Here is a 27,182-nt window from a genome sequence, read left to right as displayed (position 1 = left end):
CCTGCAGCGTAAGCGGCATGCTTCAGTGCCTCTCTCTCTCACACACACACACACACACACACACACACACACACACACACACACACACACACACACACACACACACACACACACACACACACACACACACACACACACACACACACACACACACACACACACACACTCGCTCACTCATACGCGCACACTGTACAAATACGCACACACACGGGTCTGCTCCGAAAGGCCTCCATTCCCATTAGTTTATAATGCGAGGGGCATGTGAAAAGACAGTTGTACCATGCCTGTAAACAGAGGATTAGCAGAGAAAGGGAAAGCTCTACGTCAGAGAGAGAGATGTTCCAGGCTTCCAGCACCATGTCGGCACGGCTGTGGAATGTTAAACACAGAAGGGAGTATACTACCTCTCATACTCTTGCCATATATCAATCCTCAAGCCCTTCGAGTAGTGTGAAGCAGGTAGTGGGAAGCAGGTGTGAAAAGTGTTGGGCTGGAACAAAAATGTCTGCTCGTAAGGCCTTAGTACCTGAAGAGATCGAAAACCCCCTAGAGGATTATGTAAGGAGACCCCTTACTGGTTTCTTCCGACTGTAGGGAGGGAAAGTGTTAGCATTGAAGGAACATTTCAAAATTGAATTTGCTTCACTTCCTTTAAATTGATGGGAGAAAGAGGGCCAGTTGTGAGGTTCCTTGTTAGTGTGCTTCCTACCTGGATGAGGTAAAGGAGAGGGTAGTGTTTGACGCGTCGTTAAGGCCTGGTTTTGGCACCAGAGCATTCCAAGATGGTGATCATGCTCTACACGGTCCTGGGTTTGCCAGCGATTTCTTAGGCAGTGCCAGACCCTCAGGCTCTCGCTGGGATGTTTTACTAGTGTATATGTTTTATTTCACCCGTGGTCACATTCAGGTTTCCATTATGAAATAAGATCCCTTCGAAGGTCCTTAGACGAAGGGGAATATGCTAGGACTTGGTTGTCTGTATACCATAGTAATTTAGGAAATGCATTAGTATGTGCCGGATGAGTTTCAATTGAGTCAGATATATTACAAAATATCCATATAAATTTGAATCACAATTGTTAGTTTGTTTTTCTGATAGAAAGCAATTGATAGTATAGACACAGCAACTATTCAAATTTCCTGGTCATACAAAGGGGTATTAAAGTAGTCATGGCAACGTGACTCAATAGTCTCAATAACCCTTCTAGCTACATGAGTGTTTACCAATGCTAGCTGGCTTACTTATCGAATTCTGCAGTGAAACTACAACCCAGGAAAACATTTTCTGTTTTTAAACCAGTGGGATGTTTCCCAATGCTGGTAAGTGGGCCCTGAGTGAAAAAGTTTGGGAACCCCTGGACAAGACTAGTGACTTCAGCTAGACACTTCAGCTAGTGAGTCAGGACCTCTTGTTTTATTTACACACACATGTTAATTATGGACCGCCTGGCTGAAAATGAACCCCCCCACCCCATGTAGATGTGTTGAGGTCTATACTCTACATGCTTGACTATGCACATTTGTATAGGCAGTACTTACAGTTCATAATGTTATTGCTGTATCTTCATTGGACAAGATTGTATTTTGTTATGTTCATTTGAAAAGGCCTGTGTCAGGTCTAGACAAAACGACCCACGTAATGTTTTTGTTTGTTTTCTGTCATTTCATAAAAGGTTTTGCTGCATCACATCTGGCCGTGATTGGGACTCCCATAGGGCGGCGCACAATTGGCCCAGCGTCGTCCGGGTTTGGCCGGGGTAGGCCGCCATTGTAAATAAGAATTTGTTCTTAACTGACTTGCCTAGTTAAATAAAGGTTAAATAAAAAATTAAATAAAAAATAGTCTACATTGTGGAAGATTGACCCTTCAGAACAGTATGATACACACAGTTTAAGCTACCTGAATTGATCACATTTACCGTTCAATAATGTCAAAGAATCAGCTTTGGCCAGGCTTTACTCTACAGAGACAGAGCTGACCAGCGTTCAGTCACTGAACAAGAGGTTAAAGCTGTGGCTGCAAGGCAGGCCACTCAGTCACACACACCCACATGGAGAGGGGAGGGGAGTGAGGCTAGCTGCCCAGCCGGCACTGCTCTGTGAAAGACCTACTGCAGAGGCGTCTGACCAGAGCCAGAGTCGTGACTGAGCACTGTTTGTTAGTTTGTGTGGTTGGAGCGGGTTGGGCTGTCTGTCCGCTTCTCCGCCTGTCTGTTCGAAAGCCTTTTGAAAGCCGAATGCAGGCCATTGTGTACAGTAGTGTCTACTCTGTAGAGTAGTGTCTTACTCTGTAGTGTCTACTCTGTACTGTAGTGTCTGTAGTGTCTACTCTATAGTGTCTACTCTGTACTGTAGTGTCTACTCTATAGTGTCTACTCTGTACTGTAGTGTCTACTCTGTACTGTAGTGTCTACTATGTACAGCAGTGTCTACTCTGTAGTGTCTACTCTGTACAGCAGTGTCTACTCTGTAGTGTCTACTCTGTACAGCAGTGTCTACTCTGTAGTGTCTACTCTGTACAGCAGTGTCTACTCTGTAGTGTCTACTCTGTAGTGTCTACTCTGTACAGCAGTGTCTACTCTGTAGTGTCTACTCTGTACTGTAGTGTCTACTCTGTACAGCAGTGTCTACTCTGTAGTGTCTACTCTGTACAGCAGTGTCTACTCTGTAGTGTCTACTCTGTACAGCAGTGTCTACTCTGTAGTGTCTACTATGTACAGTAGTGTCTACTCTGTAGTGTCTACTCTGTATAGCAGTGTCTACTCTGTAGTGTCTACTCTGTAGTGTCTACTCTGTATAGCAGTGTCTACTCTGTAGTGTCTACTCTGTATAGCAGTGTCTACTCTGTAGTGTCTACTCTGTATAGCAGTGTCTACTCTGTAGTGTCTACTCTGTACTGTAGTGTCTACTCTGTACAGCAGTGTCTACTCTGTAGTGTCTACTCTGTACAGCAGTGTCTACTCTGTAGTGTCTACTCTGTACAGCAGTGTCTACTCTGTAGTGTCTACTATGTACAGTAGTGTCTACTCTGTAGTGTCTACTCTGTATAGCAGTGTCTACTCTGTAGTGTCTACTCTGTAGTGTCTACTCTGTATAGCAGTGTCTACTCTGTAGTGTCTACTCTGTATAGCAGTGTCTACTCTGTAGTGTCTACTCTGTATAGCAGTGTCTACTCTGTAGTGTCTACTCTGTACAGCAGTGTCTACTCTGTAAACGTCTCTTCTCTTTGACAGAATCAGGTAGACTCGTCTCACAGGTTGATGCCTCCAGTCCTTAGACTATGTAGTTACTTGTGCGTTGGCAGTGGTTCGTAAACAAAGATACTGTATAAAAATGTTGCTAACATTTTACTCAATGCCAACAGTTGTAAGGGATGAGGATGCTGCCTTAATGCAACAAAATACTTTAGCATGCATTTCATAAACATCCAAGTCAAGTTGTTGTACAAATAAAAGTGGCCAAGCTAAAACACTGCTTCGTCAGGTGCAATCAGAACACAAACAGATGTTAATACTATCAGCTGTTACCTAACACAGGAAGGCCAGCCAGACTGTTAAAGAGGCTAGCCTGTCTATCTGACTGTGTCCCAGTTGCCCCCATTGATTTTGTGACTGTCCAAAGAGTGAGAGACGGGAAGCCATGTATTTGACTGACCAATCAGCATAGCCTTTAAATCATCCTACTGCCCTAAAGGAGATTGTTAAAAGGAGTGGCATTGTCCCCTAAATCCAAGGGTGTGTTAATTAGGCACCAAACAGAAGAAAGCAGACTGAAACAGGGAGGGACTACCTGGACTTGTCCAATAACAAACACTCATTTTGATTTTCTGTTGCTAAAAGTTTTCTGTTATGTGCCCTAATGAATACCACTCAAGCTGCATGTTGATGTCTTGCGTGGCGCTGCCTGTGTCAATTGTGTGTTTTTTTTTTGGTCATCATGGGGCATGTTGTTGATTTCAACATCCAGGAAGTACTATGTACTTCTGTCTGTCCCTCTCTCTGGTTCTCTTTTTCTCTCTCTGGGTCTCTCTCTTTCTCTCTCTCTCTCACACACACACACACACACACACACACACACACACACACACACACACACACACACACACACACACACACACACACACACACACACACACACACACACACACACACACACACACGCAGACATGCTTAATATTTGTCGTTCTTCTTGGTAGCTCTCGTGTGGCTCCGCTGTATGGTGCAGCCTGTCACATTAACCCAGCCCCCACCCAGTCTCTGGGAAGGCTGAGGGAATGGCACTGCGGCTTGCCACGCATTTACCGTGAACACGACCGTCTGTCTGTGTCCTTCCGTCAGTCACCCAACTGAAGTGTGATAACAAGCTCTCTGACAATCCTTGCTAGCGATATAGACTTTTGTGTCTGTCAAACTTGCTCTCATTATGTCTCGGTTTTGTTCCAAGGCTGTTTCTCTCTCTTCCGCTATTTTTGTATTTGTGTTTGGTGGAGGGGTTCTGTGATTATAGGATGCCCTTGTTCAAACAGCTGAGCTAGATATCCCCCTGGGTTACCATCTGCCTCTCGTACTGTTGTTTATTGAGTCACTTCTTTGCTCTATGACTGAATGCTGGCCTAATGTGGGGGGGGACTCCCATCATACCATAACCCTGCATCCCTGTATTGCCATAGACCTCTATTCTAGCCCCCATGTTGCATCTGGGGAAAAACCTCCCATGAAGCCTTGTTCAGGCCTGTTGCCTCGCTGTATAGACCGTTACCCAATCCCTCAGGAGGAATTCTGCCGGGCTTTTTGGGATGGCCAAATCGAGATACAAATCAGCCTGGCAGATAGTATATCTCTTTAGTGCATCTGAGCCGGGATAATATCCCCCACCGCCTCCTCTCTTCTGCCCTCATTGCCATGTTGCCGACCCCCAATTGTGGTCATTCTAATGGAGTATGGATCAGGGTAGGCCAAAGAAAGCCCAGTGTTCGTGGATCACAATAATACAGGAAGTAGTTCAAGGCACGAGGCTATGGGCTCTTTTATTTAACCAATAAGGCCCGAGGGGGTGTGGTATATGACAAATATACCACAGCTAAGGGCTGTTCTTATGTACTATGCAACGCGGAGTGCCTAGATACAGCCCTTAGCCCTGGTATATTGGCCATATATCACAAACCCCGAGGTGCCTTATTGATATTATAAACTGGTTACCAATGTAATTAGCCCAGTAAAAATAAATGTTTTGTCATACCTGTGGTATACGTCAGCCAATCAGCATTCAGGCCTGGAACCACCCAGTTTATATCTTGCCGTATACCTCAAACCAGTCCATATTTTGATTCTTGAAATAAAGATATTCTGTGGCAAGGTACACACTTAAGATTAGTGATGCACCAATATGACATTTTTGTCCGATACCAATATCCAATATTTTCTTTGGCAAAGATACCTTTAACCGATATTTAAAATGTGAGTGGCCTTTTAAGCATTCTAGTAGTGTTAAATAGTTAACACACACACATGGACACAGCGGTCTAAGGCACTGCATCTCAGTGCAAGAGCCGTCACTACAGTCCCTGGTTCGAATCCAGGCTGTATTACATCTGGCCGTGGTTGGCAGTCCCATAGGGCGGCACACAATTGGCCCAGCGTCGTCCGGGTTTGGCCGGGGTAGGCCGTCATTGTAAATAAGAATTTGTTCTGACTTGACTTAAATCAAGGTTACATACACACACACACACACACACACACACACACACACACACACACACACACACACACACACACACACACACACACACACACACACACACACACACACACACCACACTGACCAAAAAGTTATTTTTTTGGGCATTTATGTATGTCCCCATTGCCCTCAGGCCGCCGTGGCATTGTCCCTTGCTGCATCACCAATTCCCTGACTGGTCCTGACCCTGGCAAATGAGTTAATTACCTGCTGTCCCTGGATCCACCCCACTGTCCATCACAGGGTAACACAGCCCCTCCCCCACTCGAGATAGGGCATGTGGCTAGGGCATGTGGCTAGACCTTCCGGTACAAACAGGTTTTTCGAATTATGCCATTTCCCACATTTAATCTCCTCGGCTGGTAAATTTAATGCAATGTGTGAACCAAACAACTGCTATTTTTACAATATGGAGGTCAGGCCAGGCGGTAAAGGTGGATGATTTACCGCAACGTTCACTTTTAGCCACAGAGGGGTTATATAATTACAGATACCTCAGGAGCTTCATCACAAGCCTCTGATATGATATACGGGCCCTCTCAAAGGGCTGGGTCCAGGAAGAGAGGCAATGTGGGGTGAGGAGGGGGGAGCTTGTCTCTGCTGAGTCAGAATTTTCTCACAGTCTGGGAGGGGATCCCCTTTTCATCCCCTCCCTCTCTCTCCCTCCCATTCTCTCTCCATCCCTCTCATCCTTTCAGGTGTTGGAGTAGGAGAAACTGCCGCGCCCTTAGAGCAGTGGCCTAGATACAGGGATTGCGTCGGGGCTGGGGGGAGGTGGTAGAAGTCCTATCTTGGCAGGAGAAGGGGAGTTGGTGCCTGGCTGTGGCTGTGCTGTCCCATCGCCTGGCCAGCTGTCCCCATAATGCCACTTTTTGGATATGCCAAGATTACTCCAACCAGCATTGCTTACTATACCACCCTCTCTCCCAAGCTGCACACGTCTGCTGTTAAAAAATTCCTTTTCCTAAAGGTCTACCCAAGGAGCCTGGAGTGTGATAATTTATTATAGCAATGAGTAGGGTTCGGCGGTATACCGTACACGGGGGTATTTGGAAAAAGCCACAGGATAGTTTTTCAATTCCGTCAATACAATTTGTTTAAGAATATTTTGAAGATAAATACACAACACAGAGACAGAGTGCGAGAGACAGAGGACGAGAAGTCAATAGAGTAATAACGATCAATGGAAATACGTTTTTTCTGTAATGGAATTATTTATCAATGGGTCAGAGACATCGGAGGAATTTGTCTATACAGTGAGCCTGAAATAGGATACTTGTTATTTGGCTATTGGCCCAGTTGTACTGCAAGGACTTCTAATTGGTCAACCACAGCCTAGGGCTGGGTTCTAAAACTAGATTCTGTCCCTTTGTTCTGGGAAGATAATCACAGGAGAGAACCACTGGAGAGCATCACTGAGGACAGGGGAGAATGACCATCTACTTCCAAGCATGATTTGTCCTATTTGAATAAACCTATTACCCTCCCCCTGATTTGCTTTGGGGTCTGTGTTATTAAAGAATAACATCAACTGCTAACATTTGAAACCGTTTTTAAAAAAGTTTTTCAATAAATTGTAATATTTGTAGTAGAGGTCGACAGATTATGATTTTTCAACACAGATACCGATTAATTGGACAATTTTTTATTTATTTATTTGTAATAATGACAATTACAACAATACTGAATGAACACTTATTTTAACGTAATATAATACATCAATAAAAATCCATTTAGCCTCAAATAAATAATGAAACATGTTCAATTTGGTTTAAATAATGCAAAAACAAAGTGTTGGAGAAGTAAAAGTGCAATATGTGCCATGTAAAAAAGCTAACGTTTGAGTTCCTTGCTCAGAACATGAGAACATATGAAAGTTGGTGGTTCCTTTTAACATGAGTCTTCAATATTCCAAGGTAAGAGGTTTTAGGTTGTAGTTAATATAGTGTTTATAGGACTATTTCTCAAACCTTTGACTATCGTATTTCATATACCTTTGACTATTGGATGTTCCTTTAGGCACTATAGTATTGCCAGTGTAACAGTATAGCTTCCATCCCTCTCCTCGCTCCTTGATGGACTCGAACCAGGAACACATCGACAACAGCCACCCTCGAAGCAGCTTACCCATGCAGAGCAAGGGGAATAACTACTCCAAGTCTCAGAGCGAGTGACGTTTGAAACGCTATTAGCGCACACCCTGCTAACTAGCTAGCCATTTCACATCGGTTACACCAGCCATTAGGCTGATAGGCTTGAAGTCATAAACAGCGCTGTGCTTGCGAAGAGCTGCTGGCAAAACGCACAAAAGTGCTGTTTGAATGAATGCTTACGAGCCTGCCGCTGCCTACCATCGTTCAGTCAGACTGCTCTATCAAATCATAGACTTAATTATAACATAACACACAGAAATACGAGCCTTTGGTCATTAATATGGTCGAATCCGGAAACTATCATTTCGAAAACAAAGCGTTTATTATTTCAGTGAAATACGGAACCGTTCGGTATTTTACGGGTGGCATCCCTAAGTCTAAATATTCTTGTGACATTGCACAACCTTCAATGTTATGTCATAATTATGTAAAATTCGGACAAATTAGTTCGCAATGAGCCAGGCTGCCCAAACTGTTGCATATACCCTGACTCTGGGCGCAATGAACGCAAGAGAAGTTACGCAATTTCACCTGGTTAATATTGCCTGCTAACCTGGATTTCTTTCAGCTAAATATGCAGGTTTAAAAATATATACTTCTGTGTATTGATTTTAAGAAAGGCATTGGTGTTTATGGTTAGGTACAGTCGTCCAACGATTGTGCTTTTTTCGCAAATGCGCTTTTGTTAAATCATCCCCCAGCGTTGCATCGACTATATGCAACGCAGGACACGCTAGATAAACAAGTAATATCATCAACCATGTGTAGTTATAACTAGTGATTTTCGATTGATTGTTTTTACAAGATAAGTTTAATGCCAGCTAGCAACTTACCTTGGCTTCTACTGCATTCGCGTAACCTTTTGGAGTGCAACGAGCAGCAGGTGGTTAAAGCGTTGGACTAGTTAACTGTAAGATTGCAAGATATTGGATACCCCGAGCTGACAAGGTGAAAATCTGTCATTCTGCCCCTGAACAAAGCAGTTAACCCACCGCTCCTAGGCCGTCATTGAAAATGAGAATGTGTTCTTTAATAGTTAAATAAAGGTATAAAAAAAGCGGCCAAATCGGCGCCCAAAAATACCGGCCCTAATTAATCGGCCATTCTGATTAATCGGTCGACGTCTAATAGCTACTTTTAGTAGCTACTTTGTAAGTTAATACCTGTAGTCAACTTGTGCAATATGAGAGGAGTTAAAGCAGATGGCGTTCTACATTTCACCTGTCACGTTATTTAACATTATGATGCTTACTGTAGTTCCCCAGAACAGTTGAGCCAGTCACGTGTCTGTTTGTAAATAGCACAACAGGAGAAAGCGGTAGCAGGTGAGTCCAGTTGTGTATTGGCAGGGGGGTGTTTTCTATTGAAAGTCAAGTGTTTTTTTGTTTCAATAGAGTGATCATGGACATTCAATTATAGTTTTCCTTCACAGAAAATACATAAGTGCAACATATTCGGCAGAAAATAGTGTGATTGCCATCAGATGACAACAGAACACTATTTGGCTGGCAGACACACAAGTAAATGAGTTTACAATGAAAAAGCAAGGTCTTTTTGCAATAAATTATGCATGACCATCATATTTCCAATGTTTAACATAGAAAGAATGTAGCCAGCAACATTTCCTAATGTTTTGCTTAAAGTTAATCTTGCATTTAACCCCGTTCCGCTAGCGGAACCCCTCGCCAACAGCCAATGAAATTGCAGGGCGCCAAATACAAATCAACAGAAATCAGAAATCAAATTTCTCAAACATACAAGTATTAGGCACCATTTTAAAGATACAATTCTCGTCAATCCAGCCACAGTGTCTGATTTCAAAAATGCTTTACAGCGAAAGCTCCACAAACGATTATGTTACATCACCACCAAGTCACAGAAAAACACAGCTATTTTTCCAGCCAAAGAGAGGAGTCACAAAAAACACAAATAGAGATCAAATTAATCACTAACCTTTGATGATCTTCATCAGATGACACTCATAGGACTTAATGTTACACAATACATGTATGTTTTGTTCGATAAAGTGCATATTTATATCCAAAAATCTAATTTTACATTGGTGTGTTATGTTCAGTAGTTCAAAAACATGCTGTGATTTTGCAGAGAGCCACATCAATTCACAGAAATACTCATTATAAATGTTTATGAAAATTCAAGTGTTATGCATGGAACTTTAGATACACTTCTCCTTAATGCTGTGTCAGATTTTTAAAAACCTTTTTAAAAAAAAAGACATAATCTGAGTACGGCGCTCAGAGCCCAAACCAGCCAAAATAAATATCCGCCATGTTGCGCAGTCAACATTGGTCAGAAATAGCATTATAAATATTCACTTACCTTTGATGATCTTCATCAGAATACACTCCCAGGAATCCCAGTTCCACAATAAATGTTTGATTTGATCGATAAAGTTCATTGTTTATGTCCAAATAGCTTCTTTTGTTAGGGCTTTTGGTAAACAAATCCAAACGCGCGTTCAGGTCCAGCCGAACGTCGGATGAAAAGTTCAAAAAGTCATATTACAGATCGTATAAACTTGTCAAACTAAGTACAGAATCAATCTTTAGGATGTTTTTATCATAAATGTTCAATAATGTTTCAACCGGAGAATTCCATTGTCTGTAGAAAAGCAAAGGAACAGAAGATACCTCTCATGTGAGCGCGCGTGACTGAGATCGAGGCAGCTGCCAGACCTCTGACTCAATCCCCTCTCATCCGGCCCCTCTTCACAGGAGAAGCCTGAAACAACGTTCCAAAGACGGTTGACATCTAGTGGAAGCCTTAGGAAGTGCAAAATTACCAATTTCTCACTGTGTATTCGATAGGAGCTGAGTTCAAAAACTACAAACCTCAGATTTCCCACTACCTGTTTGGATTTTTTTCTCAGGTTTTTGCCTGCCATGAGTTCTGTTATACTCACAGACATCGTTCAAACCGTTTTAGAAACTTCAGAGTGTTTTCTATCCAATACTAATAATAATATGCATATATTAGCATCTGGGACTGAGTAGGAGGCTGTTTACTCTGGGCACGCTATTCTTCCAAAAGTGAAAATGCTGCCCCGATCCCAAAAGAGTTAACCAAGAAAAGTACCAGAGAAAAGTAGCTACACATCAGCCAGAGCGCTGTCTTTTGATAGAATACCCGTTCGTGAATTCTCATCCAAGTGGAGAAGTGCATCTCAAGCACACAATTTGTTTGATGTTGAGCAGAAATTACAATAAGAAACATTTTAGATCTGTGTTTACAAAACATAGAAAGATATTTCTTATGCATTTTTTTTCCTGGGTGCAAAACAATTCTGCATTAAGGCGACCTCTAAGTTTAACTTACTAGTTATCTAAGTGGCTGAATTAATAAGGCCACGAAGTGTGTGTCTTATCATGTGTATGTGCCTCCCATAGTCTGGGGATTGGGGATTGTGGCAGAGACCTTTGGTGGCATATCTTGTGGTGCATGCATGGGTGTCCGAGCTGTTTGCTAGTAGTTTAAACAGACACCTTGGTGCATTCAGCATATCATCACTTCTCAAATAGTGACAAAGTCAATCTCTCCTCCACTTTGAGCCATAAGAGATTTATATGCATATTATTCATGTTAGCTCTCCATGTACATTTAGGGGCTAGGCGTGCTGCCCTGTTCTAAGCCAATTTAAATTTTCCGAGGTCCCTCCGTGGCACCTGACCACACGACTGAATAGTAGTCCAGGTGCAACAAAACTGGAGCCTGTAGGACCTGCCCTGTTGATAGTGTTGTTAAGAAGGCGGCTTCCATTAACCTCTTGGTGTTAGGTAGCAGTATTTTCATTTTTGGAGAAAAAAAACGTTCCCGTTTTAAACGGGATATTTTGTCAGTAAAAGATGCTAGAATATGCATATAATTGACAGCTTTGGATAGAAAACACTCTAATGTTTCCAAAACTGTAAAGATATTGTCTGTGAGTATAACAAAACTGATGTTGCAGGCGAAAGCCTGAGAAAAATCCAATCCGGAAGTGCCCCAGGTTTTGAAAGCGCTGCGTTCCAATGACTCCCTATTCAGCTGTGAATGTACCATCAACGAGCTTACGCTTTCTACATATTCCCCAAGGTGTCTACAGCATTGTGATGTAGTTTTACGCATTTCTGTTGAAGAATAGCCATAGGCAGCCACATTGCGTAAGTGGTCACATGGTGGCTCCGAGAGAGATTCTCGGTAAAATACAGAGGTAGCCATTATTCCAATCTGTCCTAGTGAAAAACGAATTGTCCCAACGGATATATTATCGAATAGATATTAGAAAAACACCTTGAGGATCGATTCTAAACAACGTTTGCCATGTTTCTGTCGATATTATGGACCTAATTTGGAATATTTTTTGGCGTTGTGGTGACCGCAATTTCCGGGCGATTTCTCAACCAAACATGAAGAACAAACGGAGCTATTTCGCCTACAAAAATAATCTTTTGGGAGTCTCGTGAGTGAAAACATCCGAAGTTCATCAAAGGTAAACGATTTAATTTGATTGCTTTTCTGATTTCTGTGACAAGTTTGCCTGCTGCTAGCAAGGCATAATGCTATGTTAGGCTATGATAAACTTACACAAATGCTTGTCTAGCATTGGCTGTAAAGCATATTTTGAAAATCTGAGATGACAGTGTGATTAACAAAAGGCTAAGCTGTGTTCCAATATATTTCACTTGTGATTTTCATGAATAGGAATATTTTCTAGGAAGATTTATGTCGGTTGCGTTATGCTAATTAGTGTCAGATGATGATAACGGTCCCGTTCACGGGATGGGCGTCACTACAGGTTTAAGAACACATTCTGTGTTCTGTTAGACAGGTAACTCTTTGTCCACAATAAAGCAGGGGGTATAAAGCCATAACACATACATTTTCCCATCAGCAGACTATGATCGATAAGGTCAAAAGCCACACTGAAGTCTAACAAAACAGCTCCCACAAACCTTTATCATCAATTTCTCTCAGCCAATCATCAGTCATTTCTGTAAATGCTGTGCGTGTTGAATGTCCTTCCCTATAAGCGTGCTGAAAGTCTGTTGTCAATTTATTTACAGTAAAATAGCATTTTATCTGTTCAAACGCAATTTTTTCAAAAAGTTTACTAAGAGTTGGTAACAGGATGATTGGTGGGATATTTAAGCCAGTAAAGGGGGCATTACTATTCTTGGGTAGCGGAATTACTTTTACTTCCCTCCAAGCCTGAGGGCACACACTTTCTAGTGGGCTTAGATTGAAGATATGGCAAATAGAAGTGGCAATATCATCCGCTATTATCTTCAGCAATTTTCCATCCAAGTTGTCTGACCCTGGTGGCTTGTCATTGTTGATAGACAACAACCTTTTCACTTCTTCCACGCTCACTTTACGGAATTCAAAATGACAATGCTTGTCTTTCATAATTTCATAATCAGTTATTCTTGGATGTGTAGTGTCAGCGTTTGTTGGTGGCATGTCATGCATAAGTTTGTTAATATTGCCAATTTAAAAAATCATTAAAGTAATTGACAATATCAGTGAGTTTTGTGAAGAATGAGCCATCTGATTCAATGAATGAGGGAGCTGAGTTTGCCCTTTTGCCCAAAATTTCATATAAGGTGCTCCAAAGCTTTTCATTGTCATTCTTTTTTATGATTTATCTTTGTTTCATAGTATAGTTTCTTCTTCTTTTTATTTAGTTTAGACGTTGTTCTGAATATGAACGGCAACACGTCCAGCCTTGGCATTTCTGTAGATGTTATAACCATGTATTGTTACCACTGTATCATCAAAGGTATTATCTAAGTGAGTTTCCGGGATTGTCAGAATATGAATGTCATCTGTTACTAGCAAATTATTGATTTCATGAACTTTGTTCCATTAAGCTACATATGTTAACGTGGGCTATTTTCTCGCACTTTTCTGGTATGCTTGTTTGTTATCATTGCTTTACTGGTAAGCGTAGCACAAGTAGACATGTTCATGTGATTTATGTTAGTGCAGGGTGAGCTGCACACAGTGGACTTCCTACTAGGGTACACCGCCTCAGTGCAAACAGTATAACTCTGGTTCATAGGCATATCATTACTGCATACAATATCTATAGGAACAGCAGAGGCATTCAGGGCAGTTAGAGGGACATAAATTAGGTTACTTACAATGTGTCTTCCAGCGCCCCTGGGATAATGTACATTTGCTGACGCATTATGACAACTCAGCGACGCAATGGTAGGGATTAACTGAGACTGAACTGGGCTTGGTTCATTTGATAAGTCATTGTCTCAACGCAGCCTTATAATGCCGTGAAAGGATCCAGGAACCCACATTATTTGGGTGGATCCCATCCTCCTTATAAAACATGCTTTGTTTCAAGAAGGTATAAAAATTGTCAATAAATGTTACACTCACTGAGCTGCAATAGTCTCTTAGCCTGTTATGGAGGGATCAAAGTTGAAACGTTCAATGCCATGATTTACGGAGCGCACAGGGCCAGATATTATGGGGTGTTTGTTGGTCAAGCAGAGATCCAATCAGTTCTTTAAAATCCATCTTCAGCTGCCCTTCATAATGTCATTGAATCCCACATGAACTATAATAGACTCAATTTCCTGATGCAGGTTTAATATGTTTTGGAGCAGCTTATTGATGTACTCGTGCTCCTGGATAGCACAACGTTTTTGCTCCAGGGACTGAAATATTTCTCACCATTGAACAGCCCAATTTAACTGCCCGAGAAGGGGATGGAGAAATCAGCTGATTCCTAGCCCTCACACAATTTGTGGAACCTTTCATGGGCCCACGAGAAGCAGAATAGCCCCGTCACAGATCCAGAGAGAAGGAAAGGAGCCGAATACGATGACCAACCCACAGCTGGAGTCAGCGTAGTTGGAGTCAGCACAGCCGTTGCAGACACAGGCAGTCTCAGTGATGAAGGCGCAGGTAGATCAGGTATCTTTGCATAGATTACATGCTTATTTCCCTCACCGTCCCCAACCTACACAACCCCTGCCCCCAATATACCCATAGCGCTCCATTCATTCCTAAAGCCCATAAAATAACCTTGCTACTACTTCTTGTGTGCTTGGTGTGGGGCAGGAACTTTAGTTAATGATGAGGAATGTCATCTACAGTTCAGGCCCAGTTGTATTTGGGTCAACTCACTGCACCAGTGGTACTGTTGGGGCCGGGGCTGTAATCTTGGCTTAGCCAACAGACCAGACTCATCCCCTCGGTATCCGTCTAGTAATTGCATTCGAGAAATGCCAACATCTAGGGCTGCCAGCGTGTGGGGCGCTCCTCTCCTCGGGTGGTGCGATCGTCACACCTGTTGTTCATGATTATGGTAAAAAACACACCTATAAACATTTACGTGATTGTGAGTTGTATGCTGAATAAAAATGACCATCTGACAACATCAACCATATGAAATCGATATCTTTTCATGAAATAGAAATCTCACCATGTCGATAAAGGTATGAGGGTAGTGCTGTGATGGTAATAAAGGTATGAGGGTAGTGATATGACGGTAATAAAGGTATGAGGGTAGTGCTGTGACGGTAATAAAGGTATGAGGGTAGTGATGTGATGGTAATAAAGGTATGAGGGTAGTGTTGTGACGGTAATAAAGGTAAGAGGGTAGTGCTGTGACGGTAATAAAGGTATGAGGGTAGTGCTGTGACGGTAATAAAGGTATGAGGGTAGTGTTGTGACGGTAATAAAGGTATGAGGGTAGTGCTGTGACAATAATAAAAGGTATGAGGGTAGTGCTGTGACGGTAATAAAGGTATGAGGGTAGTGCTGTGACGGTAATAAAGGTATGAGGGTAGTGTTGTGACGGTAATAAAGGTATGAGGGTAGTGCTGTGACAATAATAAAAGGTATGAGGGTAGTGTTGTGACGGTAATAAGGGTATGAGGGTAGTGCTGTGACAATAATAAAAGGTATGAGGGTAGTGCTGTGACAATAATAAAAGGTATGAGGGTAGTGCTGTGACAATAATAAAAGGTATGAGGGTAGTGCTGTGACAATAATAAAAGGTATGAGGGTAGTGCTGTGATGGTAATTGAATAATTATTTAACTGACATTATGGATGAAGACAGCCATGAAAATACAATAACCTTTGAAGCCTTTTAAATAGGGCTACATTATTTTCATGTAGATAAATGTTACCAAATAGCGGGAGTCTTTTAAATAATGATTATAAGCAACGCTAACTTAGTCTGTCAAGATATCCTCCTCTTTCCAACTGTCTTTTTATGCTCCGGCATCTAATCTGCTAGATGTGCAGGGTTGTAGAAGCTCTAGACTATACCCAGTTAGCAATGAGGAATCGGCCCAGAAGCGGCCCTCTCCCGGGGGGCCGGAACTGATTGAATCGGCCCGGAATCGGGAGTTGGACTCAAAATGAATGACTGCCCAGAATCGGCATCAGGCCATTTCTGTCTACCAGAATTCAGCCGACTTTGCCGGGATCTTACCAGAATCCCCCCAGATTTTGTCATTTTAAATATTACTATTATACATTTAATTTAATTTCATACATACAAATTATACCCATCCACAAAAAAAAAACATTTTGTGTCGGAGGAAACACAGGCATGCATGTGCCTGGTCCACCACAGGAGTCACTACAGCGCGATGGGACAAGGACATCCTGGCCAACCAAACCCTCCTCTAACTCGTAACGACGCTGGGCCAATTGTGCGTCCCCTCATGGGTCTCCCGGTCGCGGCCGGCACAGGTCTCGAACCAGCATCTGTAGCAACACAGTTTGCACTGCAATGCAGTGTCTTAGACCGCTGCTCCACTCGGGAGGCTCCATCCACAAAGCTTTAAATGCTTATCAATTGCCTTGCAGAAAGTATCAAAATACTAAAATACTACACAGTACTCTTAAAGAATTTAATTCAAATGTTAGTTGTATTTTTTTGATCACAGAAACAATGAGAAAATAAATAATGAAATGTTAATTATATAATGCAGCCTGTGTAATCATCTGCCAGAGAGTAGACCCAATCAACCGAGCCCCAAGTAGTACATTTGGGCCAGATAACTCACAGCGGAATCAGTCCGAGCCCCAAGTAGTACATTTGGGCCAGATAATTCACACCGGAATCAGTCCGAGCCCCAAGTAGTACATTTGGGCCAGATAACTCACAGCGGAATCAGTCCGAGCCCCAAGTAGTACATTTGGGCCAGATAACTCACACCGGAATCAGTCCGAGCCCCAAGTAGTACATTTGGGCCAGATAACTCACACCGGAATCGGCCTGAGCTTAATCCCCGAATCCTAGCCATAAGTAATACTGCAAAAGGCGGCCCAGACTCAGGCCACATGACATCAGCCGAGTCTGTCTCTCAGCCGGAATCGGCCCAGATCCACTGTGCTAGCAGGGTAGACAATTTTTTGATATGTGGACTCTTTTATACAATGTACGATTTCATTGCTTGCTAGTAAATAAATAATTTGGTCTTCTTATAAAAACGGTTGGATGTGTATGACTATTCATGAATTATTCAACAGCAGTCGACAAGGTTGTTCTGGCTCTGATGCCAACAGTAAAATGTGCTACTGTTGTGTCAAATGAACAATACACCAATCCTATCCATCCAGGCATGGTATAATTTGATAAGAAATCTTTTCTTAATTTATAGACTAATCAATGTTGCTACCATGCTGTGTTTTCATGTGTTGCTGCCATGCTATGTTGTTGTCTTAGGTCTCTCTTTATGTATTGTTGTGGTGTCTCTCTTGTCGTGGTGTTTGTGTTGTCCTATATTTTTATTTTGTTGTCCTATATTTATTTATTAATCCCAGCCCCCGTCCCTGCAGGAGTCCTAATGGTAGACTGTCATTGTAAATATGAATGTGTTCTTAACTGACTTGCCTAGTTAAATAAAGATGAAATAAATGTCATTATTATTATTTACATTTTATTTTAAATACGCTGAAAAATAGGCTATGGACATGTTGCGTTTATTTGTTTCTATTTTAATTATTGTCAATTTCATTATCATAATATTGCATAGTTGTCTCTCTCCCCATTATACTATTCCTTGTCAATTCATTATCTTATAGCCTACTTTAAGGTAGGCCTAGATTTTTTTATACTTTTCAAGGAAAGGAGAAATATTTGCTCGTCTCTGACATACGCTGGTGGCTTTGACTGACAGGTTATTTTTCGTGAATGTGCATGTGAAAGTTTCCTAAAGTACACTCTTAGAAAAAAAGTTGCTATCTAGAACCTAAAAAGGGTTCTTCGGCTGTCCCCATAGGAGAACCCTTTAAAGAACCCTTTTTGGTTCCATGTAGAACCCTTTTGGTTCTAGGTAGAACCCTTTTGGTTTCAGGTAGGACCCTTTACATAGAGGCTTCTACATGGAACCCAAAAGAGTTCTACATGGAACCAAAAAGGGTTCTGCTATGGGGACAGCTTAAGAACCCTTTTGGAAACCTTTTTTCTAAGAGTTTAGCCTGTCTGGACTCTGTCCCTTTAATAAGAATCAAATGCTCCTGATTTAATCTTGTAAAATACCTATTTTCAGAAAAGGCCCTTTCCCACCCAGTCCGTTATTTTCATCCAAATAATAATACAAAGAAATACGAGCATGTCATGTTTACCATGCCGTTTACACCAATTTGCTCATTTTCACATTCAAAAATAACCTGTTGACCAATAGCAATTGTTATCTGGAATACTGCCACTGACAGGTCTGTGGGTTCGTTGTGAGAATTCATGAATTTCTCTCTGCCTGTTTTTTACATTCGCAATTTAGTCAATGTGATCATATCACACCAGAGCAAGGCTACACATCGCTCTGGCCATTCAAACTTCCCCGCCAGTTCATTGCCAACTCTGTAGCCTATTTATTAGCCAATCAGCAATCAAGAGGATCGATCAATGCTTCTCTCCTCGAATAGGCATAGGCCTATTAGTAAAAAGAAAAAACATTGCTCAAAATAAGTTTCAAACTATATAACTGTTCATTCTATATGCAGTATATACAGGCTACTCGTTCAAGAGCTAGAGAAGGGGGGAAGAGAGGCCAGTGGAGTTGCCAGCAGAGATGTGTGAATTTCTCAAAAAGGGAACAGTGAAGAAGATGAGAAATGTGCAAGTTAGAAACTAATTAATATTATATGAAGGTATCATTCGTACAGCCTATATATTATTGGCCTGCTAAAGTGAATCTAGGCAACCCCAAAAGACTGAAAAAAATAAGTGGTTGAACAGATTTAGATAAAGCACTAATTCAAATGTAGTGTCAACATAACCACCCACCGCTTAACTAAAATAAATCAACGGCTGAACATTAGGCTATGGACAGGTTGACCATTAGGCTATGGACAGGTTGACCATTAGGCTATGGACAGGCTGACCATTAGGCTATGGACAGGCTGACCATTAGGCTATGGACAGGCTGACCATTAGGCTATGGACAGGCTGATCATTAGGCTATGGACAGGCTGACCATTAGGCTATGGACAGGTTGACCATTAGGCTATGGACAGGCTGACCATTAGGCTATGGACAGGTTGACCATTAGGCTATGGACAGGCTGACCATTAGGCTATGGACAGGTTGACCATTAGGCTATGGACAGGTTGACCATTAGGCTATGGACAGGTTGACCATTAGGCTATGGACAGGCTGACCATTAGGCTATGGACAGGCTGACCATTAGGCTATGGACAGGCTGACCATTAGGCTATGGACAGGCTGATCATTAGGCTATGGACAGGCTGACCATTAGGCTATGGACAGGCTGACCATTAGGCTATGGACAGGCTGATCATTAGGCTATTGACAGGTTGACCATTAGGCTATGGACAGGCTGACCATTAGGCTATGGACAGGCTGACCATTAGGCTATGGACAGGCTGACCATTAGGCTATGGACAGGCTGACCATTAGGCTATGGACAGGCTGACCATTAGGCTATGGACAGGCTGATCATTAGGCTATGGACAGGCTGACCATTAGGCTATGGACAGGTTGACCATTAGGCTATGGACAGGCTGACCATTAGGCTATGGACAGGCTGACCATTAGGCTATGGACAGGCTGACCATTAGGCTATGGACAGGCTGACCATTAGGCTATGGACAGGCTGACCATTAGGCTATGGACAGGCTGACCATTAGGCTATGGACAGGCTGATCATTAGGCTATGGACAGGCTGATCATTAGGCTATGGACAGGCTGACCATTAGGCTATGGACAGGCTGACCATTAGGCTATGGACAGGCTGACCATTAGGCTATGGACAGGCTGATCATTAGGCTATGGACAGGCTGATCATTAGGCTATGGACAGGCTGATCATTAGGCTATGGACAGGCTGACCATTAGGCTATGGACAGGCTGAACATTAGGCTATGGACAGGTTGACCATTAGGCTATGGACAGGTTGACCATTAGGCTATGGACAGGCTGATCATTAGGCTATGGACAGGCTGATCATTAGACTATGGACAGGCTGATCATTAGGCTATGGACAGGCTGACCATTAGGCTATGGACAGGTTGACCATTAGGCTATGGACAGGTTGACCATTAGGCTATGGACAGGTTGACCATTGACTATGGACATGACCATTAGACTATGGACAGGCTGACCATTAGGCTATGGACAGGCTGACCATTAGGCTATGGACAGGCTGACCATTAGGCTATGGACATGTTGATCATTAGACTATGGACAGGCTGATCATTAGGCTATGGACAGGCTGACCATTAGGCTATGGACAGGCTGACCATTAGGCTATGGACAGGCTGACCATTAGGCTATGGACATGCTGACCATTAGGCTATGGACAGGCTGATCATTAGACTATGGACAGGCTGACCATTAGGCTATGGACAGGCTGACCATTAGGCTATGGACAGGCTGACCATTAGGCTATGGACAGGCTGACCATTGGGCTATGGACAGGCTGACCATTAGGCTATGGACAGGCTGACCATTAGGCTATGGACAGGCTGACCATTAGGCTATGGACTGACCATTGGGCTATGGACAGGCTGACCATTAGGCTATGGACCAGGCTGACCATTAGGCTATGGACAGGCTGACCATTAGGCTATGGACAGGCTGACCATTAGGCTATGGACAGGCTGACCATTAGGCTATGGACAGGTTGACCATTAGGCTATGGACAGGCTGACCATTAGGCTATGGACAGGCTGACCATTATGGACAGGCTGACCATTAGGCTATGGACAGGCTGATCATTAGGCTATGGACAGGCTGACCATTAGGCTATGGACAGGCTGACCATTAGGCTATGGACAGGTTGACCATTAGGCTATGGACAGGCTGACCATTAGGCTATGGACAGGCTGACCATTAGGCTATGGACAGGCTGACCATTAGGCTATGCTGACCATTAGGCTATGGACAGGTTGACCATTAGGCTATGGACAGGCTGACCATTAGGCTATGGACAGGCTGACCATTAGGCTATGGACAGGCTGACCATTAGGCTATGGACAGGCTGATCATTAGGCTATGGACAGGTTGACCATTAGGCTATGGACAGGTTGACCATTAGGCTATGGACAGGTTGACCATTAGGCTATGGACAGGTTGACCATTAGGCTATGGACAGGTTGACCATTAGGCTATGGACAGGCTGACCATTAGGCTATGGACAGGTTGACCATTAGGCTATGGACAGGTTGACCATTAGGCTATGGACAGGCTGACCATTAGGCTATGGACAGGTTGACCATTAGGCTATGGACAGGTTGACCATTAGGCTATGGACAGGCTGAGGCTATGGACAGGCTGATCATTAGGCTATGGACAGGTTGACCATTAGGCTATGGACAGGCTGACCATTAGGCTATGGACAGGCTGATCATTAGACTATGGACAGGCTGATCATTAGGCTATGGACAGGCTGACCATTAGGCTATGGACAGGTTGACCATTAGGCTATGGACAGGCTGACCATTAGGCTATGGACAGGCTGACCATTAGGCTATGGACAGGCTGACCATTAGGCTATGGACAGGCTGACCATTAGGCTATGGACAGGTTGCGTGCATATGTTACTATTTTGTAATGGTTGTTCATTTCATCTTCATGCAGCCTATAATGCAGTATCACGAACGTCTCTATATATCCCTCTTAAAACTTTTATCGTCAATTTATCTGATAGGTTACATTGATTTAGCATTATCCTGTGATGTAGACTATTTGATACCCTACAGAAAGGAATTAAAGCTAAGGCATGGTTTTGAATACATTTTTGGGAAAGAACAAATGTGATTTGTCTGAGTGAGATGTCCTGCAGGCGGCTTTGATTGACGGGTCCTTTAGGTGGGTGGGTGTGCGTGTAGGAGTTCAGTAACTCTCTATGTCAATTCAGAAAGTTTCCTAAAATAGGCATAGCCTGTCTGGACTGCATCTCTTTAAAAAGGTTTTTTGTCTTGTTGCAGGGTCAGCATATGTGTGAGGAATGATGACAAGTGCCAGTTTTGAGTTTCCTCTCTTATTAAATGGGGTGCAACTGAATGAATTGTCCTGAAAAGTGGAGGGGGAAATGTTGTTGTTTTTCTTTGAAATTCCTCTCCAATTTGACATTTCTTAATTTGTATACTAGACTAATATTTAGAGGTAATATCTTAAATAATAATAATGAAATGCTACGGATAATAACGGAGTGTAATAATAGTGACGTTGCAGAGAAAAGCCACGCGTTCCTTTTGTCTGATATCCACCAATCCTACTTTAGGCCAGGATGAAACCAATTGAATCTGGATTAAAATCCACAACTAAAAAATTATAATCTGGGTCAATGAAACAGGCTCCATAATCAGGTACCCCTCCAAAATAAACACAGAACACATTTTGGAGCCCCACACTGTATCAAATTAACTCAAACTTCTCTTCTAAATGTTCATCAACACCATGCAGAAGCATCGGCACCCTAACTGCACCTTGTTCTTTGGCGAGTTGCCGCCCTTCAGAATGTCAATGTCGGCTCTCAGAACAACCCGCCAACAACAAGGGCCGCTTTGTAAAGTGGCCGTCTAGCCACAGGGGAACTCTCCAGCGGGGTTAGTGTGGCTGCGTGTTCTCCTCTACAGACAGGTGTCGTCACCTTTCCGTAAACGCAGGCCGGTCGAGCTGACAGAATGATGGAGAGTTGCAGTGGAGGGAAACAAAGATGCTTCTTGTGTGCAGGTTTGCGTCAAGTGCGAAATCCAAACATACTCTCCAGTTTTCTTCCAGCCTGACCTTCATGTTCACCGTTTGGTCTGGCGGGAGAGGCAAGAGGACCAAAACATGCCCTTCTAGTCCTTCAGAGGGGTGTGGTCTCAATCAAGTTACCTTGTAGATTAGGGATAAACAAACTGGCCACGGACACCAATAGACATTATTAGCGTAGCAGTATATAGCTTTTTTTTTGACTTTGGACATTTTATAGCATACTGTTGAAACATTGAAACACTTCAAATCCATTTTGAAATGGAGGGTTGGCGGATATACATGTCTCATTTCTTAACACTGGGTTCTGAGTATGTGTATCCTGCAAGTGGATCTTGCTGTAATCTGTTGTAGTAATGTGCAGCAGCATTTTCCAGATGAATGTAAGCTCCCTATCAAGACTTCGGCAGCAATTTAGTTAAATGTGCCTCCTCCAGTAGGACCCTATCAAATCAAATTTTATTGGTCACATTCACATATTTAGCAGATGTTATTGCGGGTGTAGCGAAATGCTTGTGTTCCTAGCTCCAACAGTTCAGTAGTATCTAACAAGTAATATCTAACAGTTTCACAACATATACCCAAAATACACATACAGCTAAGTAAGGAATGGATGAAGAATATATACAGTGGGGCAAAAAAGTATTTAGTCAGCCACCAATTGTGCAAGTTCTCCCACTTAACAAGATGAGAGAGGCCTGTAATTTTCATCATAGGTACACTTCAACTATGACAGCCAAAATTAGAAGAAAAAAATCCTGAAAATCACATTGTAGGATTTTTAATGAATTAATTTGCAAATTATGGTGGAAAATAAGTATTTGGTCAATAACAAAAGTTTATCTCAATACTTTGTCATTTTACCAACAAAGGGTATATAACAGAGGTCAAACGTTTTCTGTAAGTCTTCACAAGGTTTTCACACACTGTTGCTGGTATTTTGGCCCATTCCTCCATGCAGATCTCCTCTAGAGCAGTGATGTTTTGGGGCTGTTGCTGGGCAACACGGACTTTCAACTCCCTCCAAATATTATCTATGGGGTTGAGATCTGGAGACTGGCTAGGCCACTCCAGGACCTTGAAATGCTTCTTACGAAGCCACTCCTTCGTTGCCCGGGTGGGGTGTTTGGGATCATAGTCATGCTGAAAGACTCAGCCACGTTTCATCTTCAATGCCCTTGCTGATGGAAGGAGGTTTTCACTCAAAATCTCACGATACATGGCCCCATTCATTCTTTCCTTTACACGGATCAGACTTCCTGGTCCCTTTGCAGAAAAACAGCCCCAACGCATGATGTTTCCACCCCCATGCTTCACAGTAGGCATGGTGTTCTTTGGATGCAACTCAGCATTCTTTGTCCTCCAAACACAACGAGTTGAGTTTTTACCAAAAAGTTTTTTTTGTTTCATCTGACCATGGAGTTTGGAGTGTGACTGTTTGAGGTTGTGGACAGGTGTCTTTTATACTGATAACAAGTTCAAACAGGTGCCATTAATACAGGTAACGAGTGGAGGACAGAGGAGCCTCTTAAAGACGAAGTTATAGGTCTGTGAGAGCCAGAAATCTTGCTTGTTTGTAGGTGACCAAATACTTATTTCCACCATAATTTGCAAATAAATTCATTAAAAATCCTACAATGTGATCTTCTGGATTTTTTTTCTAATTTTGTCTCTCATAGTTGAAGTGTACCTATGATGAAAATTACAGACCTCTCTCATCTTTTTAAGTGGGAGAACTTGCACAATTGGTGGCTGACTAAATACTTTTTTGCCCCACTGTATACACTACAGGTCAAAAGTTTTAGAACACCTACTCATTCAAGGGTTTTTCTTTATTTTTACTATTTTTTACATTATAGAATAATAGTGAAGACATCAAAATATGAAATAACACATATGGAATCATGTAGTAACCAAAAAAGTGTTAAACAAATAAAAATATATTTAATTATTTGCAATTCGACAAATAGCCACTCTTTGCCTTGGTGACAGCTTTGCATACTCATGGCATTCTCTCAACCAGCTTCATGAGTACAGGAGTCACCTGTACTACATTTCAATGAACAGGTGTGCCTTGTTAAAAGGGAATTTGTCGTATGTCTTCCCTTCTTAATGCGTTTGAGCCAATCTTGTGTTGTGACAAGGTAGGGGTGGTACACAGAAGATAGCCCTATTTGGTAAAAGAGCAAGTCCATATTATGGCAAGAACAGCACAAATAAGCAAAGAAAAAGGAAAGACCCACAAACACAGGTGGGAAAAAGGCTGCCTAAGTATGATTCCCAATCAGAGACAACGATAGACAGCATAAAGTCCAGTGAAGTTCTTTGAGCGCCGTCGTGGTATCCGCTTGGGGAGGGATATAGACCGCTGTGACTATTATTGATGAAAATTATCTCGGGAGATAGTACTGTCGGCATTTGATTGTGAGATATTCTATGTCGGGTGAACAGAAGGACTTGAGTTCCTGTATGTGATCACAGTTACACCATAAGTCGTTAATCGTAAAGCATATACCTCCACCCTTCTGCTTCCCGGAGAGATGTTTGTTCCTGTCGGCACGATGTACTGAGATCCCAACTGGCTTTACAGAGTCAGACAGTATATCTCAAGAGGGCCATGTTTCCGTGAAGCAGAGTATGTTACAATCCCTGGTGTCTCTTTGAAAAGCAACGCTCGCCTTTAGCTCATCAATTTTATTATCCAGAGATTAGACATTAGCGAGTAAAATACTCAGGAGCGGTGGGTGGTGGGTACGCTTCTTAAATCGGACTAGAAGACCGCCTCTGTCACGTTCTGACCTTAGTTCTGTTATTATATCTTTGTTTTAGTATGGTCAGGGCGTGAGCTGGGTGGGTTGTCTATGTTCGTTTTTCTATAATTTGGGATTTCTGTGTTCGGCCCAGTATGGTTCTCAATCAGAGGCAGCTGTCAATCATTGTCCCTGATTGAGAATCATACTTAGGTAGCCTGGTTTCACTTTTGATTTGTGGGTGTTTCTTTTCCGTGTTTGTGCCACACGGGACTGTTTCGTTTGTTTCACATTGTTGTTTTGTATTTTGTAGTGTTCAGTTTTTCTTATTAAATTATGGACACTTACCACGCTGCAAATTGGTCCGATCTATCTTACTCCTCATCAGAGGAAGACGACGAACATGACAGCCTCGAGTACCTCTTCTCCGTCGGTGTTGCTTTGGGTCAGCCTCTGGAGTAAGTTTAATTGCTCTGGGGTGAGCAAACAAAGGATCCGCTTGTAAGCCTGGTCGCAATGCTGGAAGTTCTGGTGAATTACCACCGCTCTAATATCCAAAAGTTCTTCCCGGCTGTATGTAATGACATAAAACAATTCCTGCTCTAATAACGTAAAAAATAGTACATAAACAAACAAAATACTGCAGAGTTCCTTGAGTGCTAGTCACCATGCTGCCATCTCTGTCGGCGCCATCATGTGAGGTTCCACTCTGAAGCTGATTTACACTTCACCAGCTCTAATGAAAGCTAATCCTGTGTCATGGCATGGGGGGAGACAGGCCTCCACATGACACCACAACTAGGGAACTAACATCTTCTTCAGTGGCTGTCAATCAGCTGGCTAGGCTTTTTAGGGCATGAGATGCTACAGTTAGGGAGATGCTACAGTGCAGGAGATCATGCCACACTTAGCAACTAGCAAGTTGCAATGTCATGTCATGAGATGACTAGTGTCATGGGCTAAGAGTTCCGAAGACTTCTGAGTTTGGGATGTCACTGCTCTCTAGAGGGTTGCTGAAGTCATGGTAAGGGTTTTTGCGACATGCTCGTCGAGTACCCTCGTAAAACTGACCATCCTACCGATTCTCGACTTTGGTGATGTCATCTATAAAATAGCCTCCAACACTCTACTCAACAAACTGGATGCAGTCTATCACAGTGCCATCCGTTTTGTCACCAAAGCCCCATACACTACCCACCATTGCGACCTGTACGCTCTCGTTGCTTGGCCCTCACGTCATACTCGTCGCCAAACCCACTGGCTCCAGGTCATCTACAAGTCTCTGCTAGGTAAAGCCCCGCCTTCTCTCAGCTCACTGGTCACTATAGCAGCACCCACTC

At 42.7% G+C, this 27,182-nt stretch overlaps 1 protein-coding gene across 4 annotated transcripts in view; it reads left to right on the top strand.

Annotated features, from left to right (window-relative positions):
* Positions 1-27,182, top strand: part of LOC118391962 (protein phosphatase 3 catalytic subunit alpha) — a 134,309-nt gene that overhangs the window by 13,744 nt on the left and 93,383 nt on the right. The window lies entirely within an intron of this gene.

The sequence above is a fragment of the Oncorhynchus keta genome, chromosome 13 (genome assembly GCF_023373465.1).
Source record: "Oncorhynchus keta strain PuntledgeMale-10-30-2019 chromosome 13, Oket_V2, whole genome shotgun sequence".
Classification (NCBI taxonomy): domain Eukaryota; kingdom Metazoa; phylum Chordata; class Actinopteri; order Salmoniformes; family Salmonidae; genus Oncorhynchus; species Oncorhynchus keta.
This window is presented reverse-complemented; position numbering and strand designations above follow the sequence as displayed.